Source organism: Pinus tabuliformis, chromosome 7 (assembly GCF_031772625.1).
Source record: "Pinus tabuliformis cultivar Carrire ecotype Pingquan chromosome 7, CPIR1, whole genome shotgun sequence".
Lineage (NCBI taxonomy): Eukaryota > Viridiplantae > Streptophyta > Pinopsida > Pinales > Pinaceae > Pinus > Pinus tabuliformis.
The window spans coordinates 300,402,198-300,407,180 of record NC_142293.1 but is presented as its reverse complement, the minus strand read 5'-3'; positions in this window follow the sequence as shown (position 1 = coordinate 300,407,180).

Below are 4,983 nucleotides of genomic sequence, written 5' to 3'. Positions count from 1 at the left end.
ATTTTTATAAATATTTCAGTCTATTATAGATTTCTAAAATATTTCTGTTTAATTTTATTGTTATTCCTGACCTTCATAAATATTTTCAAAATCTACCATTAAAATAACAACAACAACATTGACATTACGCTTACTACCAACTTCATCCTCATTGCTGTTATTGCTTTAGGATGAAATGTGGGGCAGGTGAAATGATCGTTTAAATGCGAACATGATTTAACTTTCCTGATTGTATCCAGTCCAAGGTGTCACAAACTAATACTCCCAATCAGTTACGTGGGATGGACGTAACAGATCAACACATCAACTTTTTTTTCCATTATTCGGCCGCTATTTTCCATCGAGTGCATTCCTTACCAAGTGTTGCTGATATGACATGTCTGTCTATGAATATGTATTTTTCACTGTGGGGGCAAAAATCAGAGGAATCACTCACACGTGGCTAACAAGATGATCATTTGCTTTTATTTCCTTGTAGTGTAGCAATTCTAACACTGCAGGATTTTCCTTTTCTCGGGGGGTGGACTTGGAAGGGAATTTCATCTGTGAATCGATTTCTGTACGTCGGAATCTTGGAAGGCTGGGGAGGAGTGAATTTGAGTTGTGGATATTGGTTGGTTGAGATGTAGTTGAGACTGGTGATATATATATATATATATATATATATATTCATTCCTAAGTCATTGAAGTCGAACTCGCACAAATTGCGTGGGTCTCAAGAACCCTATTAGAACAATGACCACCGTCATGTCAAGAGCTAAATTACAACGACCACGGTCATGACAAGTGACCATGTGATGTTGAAAATAATGAATAAAAAAAAGGACAAATCATCCACCGAAAGTGTATGAAGATCAATTGTAAAGTATTGGGTGTACGAATATGAGGTATAGAGTATATACATCTATCCTATATTACTCAGCAATCTGTTACGAGGAGATGAGGTATAGAGCGAGGCTTGCAATAACAAGTTCACCTTGCAGGTAGCTTGCAATTACAAGTTCACTTTGTAGCCGGGTTTGGATTTTCAACTTTACTTTGTTTGTGAAATGAAAATTTAATGAATGTTAAATATGTTAAACGATTTTTAGTTTAAATTTTATTAGCAATAACTATTTTTGTAATTACAAGTTTATTTTGCAGTAGGTTTGGATTTTCGAACTTACTTTGTTTGGGAAATGAAAATTTAATGAATGTGAAATATGATCAATGATTTTTAGTTTAAATTTTATTAGCAATAACCATCTAAGTAAACTTTGTTGATACATTATTAAAAATAAGTTAGTATATTGTATATTATTTGTATATTAATAGTGAAAGAAGATTCATTATCATCAAATAGTATTTGGTTAGTTGGAAAGAGAATCTTTTGTGTTTATTATTGCAGGCAATAAACCTTTGGGGTCTATATTCGCCATCCTCTATCTAAACTATGTCTCAACGGGAGGATTTGAACCTTGGAACTCTTAGTTATCAGATACTCACATTATTTTGATAGCCAATTGAACCGCCCCTAAGACTTTTGTGTTTTATTAATAGTTTTTCATATAAAATAGCATAAAAATATTTGTAATAACTTGAATTGAACATTACATTTAAGTTTTTTTTAAATGTTAGTTATTTTATTTAATATGAGGTATGCATTTTTATTATCAATTATTAACAATAATTAAAAATTTAAAAAATAGAAAATAGAGTTTAATTTTTAGTTATTGTAATGGTTGGAGATGATTTTCTAATTAATATATGGTAAATGACGTAGAGGAGTGGTGGTGATGAAGAAAAAGTAATAAAATAGTAATTATAATCAATTCAATTTGTTATACTGTAATTTTAATTTTATTAATAAAATTATAAAAAATAAATTGGAAGAAAAAACCATAATATGCATATATCATTAAAAGAAATTTAATCAATAGACATATAAAAACTAAATAATTACAATAAATCCATAATTATAATTTTTTTAATGTTGTGTATATATAACATTTAAATTTTTAATTATAAAAATATGACTCTCAATTTAATAATAGTTAAGAGAAATACAATTTTTTTCTCAAATTTTGTAGTTAAAAAGATGTTTTCATCTTATCATATTTGATCTCTCTAAACATTATTGGTGCTTCTTAGATCCAAAATTAAAGTAAATGAAAAATATAAATACTTGACAATATTAAAGTGCATTTATATATATTAACAAAATTTATTTAATAACTAATATATATTTTTCAAAAATTAAATTTTTAAAAATAAATATAAAAAATTCAAATAAATTCTAAATATAAATTTAATATCTTAAATATAATTTATTAATATCTTAGTTATAATTTAAACTACACAAATTAATTATTTTTTTTCCAGGACCTTAAATGTGTATGTTTATATTTACCTACATAATTATTGATTGACTTACCAACCATTGATTGCCTAAGTTAATGATGGTACATAAAACAACGGTTAATATTTCAATAAAGAAAAACAAATAACAAATTATTTTATTAAAGACATGGATGAAAAGTTACATCATATTAAATCTAAACTCAACTTTGTGATGATGATGATGATGATGGTTAACGTCCGCTGAGACCAAACATTGGTCTATCGGACCTAAAGAAACAAATTATTTATTTTGATTTAAGATTTTATTCCTATGCTCAAAAAGCTTGGAGAGAAGCCTCCCGAGCTCACTATAATTTTGACATTGTAAAAGGCTAGGAAGGTCAGTATTGTAACAAAGATTGTGAAACTGAGATCTAATGTGGTTGTACGCGGGGCACTCTAAGAGGAAGTGGTTTTCATCCTCGATGTTCCTGTTCTCACATATATGGCAGATCCTTTCCTTCCATGGCGTTTTAGGAACTGCCCAACAACCTGTTTCACTATGGAGCTCATGAGAATTCGTTCTAATCTTTGCTATATTAATTTTCTTCTTTGAGCTACTTAAAATAGAGAGATACTTTTGATCTTCTAGGGTGGCGTTGATGACCTTCTTATAATAACTTAATTTTCTTTTAGCCGTTAAATCTGTCTCACACCCCATTTTTTCTTTGAACATAGAAGTAACAATATCTTTAATGTTATTTATGTTTTGCAATGCATCATTCTCGTTGATCTCCCAATAGTTTATCCAGGCCCTTGTGTCTTTATGCCACCCTCGATTGAGCCTTAGGTGGTTTTGGCTAGAATTTAAAGCTAGCTTAGGAATTCTATGGTCGCCTATGTTATTGAGTTTTTTCTTGTACAACAGAAACTTAATCATAGCTAGGCTCTCAATAGGGGAAAGACCTGCTTCTATAAGGAGAATAGGATAGGGTGTATTACTTTTAATTTTCAGGTTATAAGCTATAAAATGCTTCTCGATTTGCTCAATCTTTCTCCATGATTCTCTGGAGATGCTGCAACCCCAAACCTCACAGCCATATAAGATAACAAGAGTGACTAAAGTTTCAAAGAGGAACTTCTTTTTATCCCACATTATGAGGTTTGTTGTTTTACAATTATTTTCAAGACCAAAATATGCTTTCCACCCCCCATTAATCCTTTTCTCAATGCTATGGTTCCAGTTGAGCTTGTGATGAATATCAATTCCTAGGTACTTGTAAGAATACACTTCCTCCAAGTTATTATTGTCATACATAAAATTAGCGTAAGTGTCTTTGGATTTGATAATCATAACTTTTGTTTTGTCAGTGTTAACAGTCATACCCATGGTAGAGCAGAAATCCTTAAGAAGCCTGAGTTGCTTATCAAGATCAGATGGGCACCTTGCCAAAAGAACAATATCATCAGCATAGAGAAGAAGGATGACGGCTATTCCTACTAAGATCATACCATCACATCCCGCTTCCTCTAAATAGCCTTCGAGCTTATCGATGTAAATGCCAAATAGGGTAGGGGAGAGGGGGCAGCCTTGTTTAACTCTGATGTTACACTTAATATCTTTCGACCACCCCTCATTGCTCTTTAGCTTGGCAATTACATTCTCGTATAACCTTATAGCGGCAGCTCTCAACTCGAGAGGAACCTTTAGCTCTTCTAGTCTATTCCAAAGGTTGTATCTAGGAACTGTATCGAAAGCCTTTCTAAAGTCCACAAAGCAACAAAATAAATTGGATTTATCATTACGACATTCCTCCACAATGATCCTAAGCGTAACGAGGTGGTCTGTTGTTGAGTGATGCCTTCTGAAACATGCTTGGCCTTTAGCCCTCTTACCTTCACTTTCAAGCCATATGCTTAACTTCTTTTCAAAAATACTACCATATAACTTGGCTAAGAGAGGGCTAATCATAATTGTCCAATGATTAGAGGGGTTATTTGTATCCCCACTTTTAAAAATAGGGATAATGAGGCTCTCAGCCCAAGGTTTAGGGAACCCTTGCTTGATTGCTTGATTGAAAAGCTTGTGGATGCGGGGGATGAGGACAGGACCTCCAATTTTTAAGATTTCTGGCTGGTAACCTTCAATGTCCTTAGCTTTCCCATTAGCAAGGCAATTAACCCCAAACTTAATGTCTTCTATCCCGGGTCAACTCCTCTTCACCGTGTTGGGACCAGGACACGTCCATGAAGAATCTGGAGCACACCGCCTGTCTAACCGAGCTCATCCACGGATCCCATTGTGATATTACCGGGGCCCACCACCTTCGTTCGGCATTCCGAAGATTCATCCACTTGGCTAACTTCGGGGCATGGCTTTGATACCAAGCGTTAGAGATAACATAGTGGAAATTTAAAACAAATAAGACACACAACATTCAACCATGAAAAACACAGAGATTTTAACGTGGTTCACCCAACCAATCTAGGCTACGTCCACCAAACAGAGGCATCGGCAATCTTATTACTCAATAGGAGATTACAACAACAGAATTCCTCACACCTTCTCATCACACATATCCTCTACGGGCTTACATTTTTATAGCTGGGAGTAGAAAAATGAATCATAAATTCACTCACAACAAATATAGGATGCAATAACTC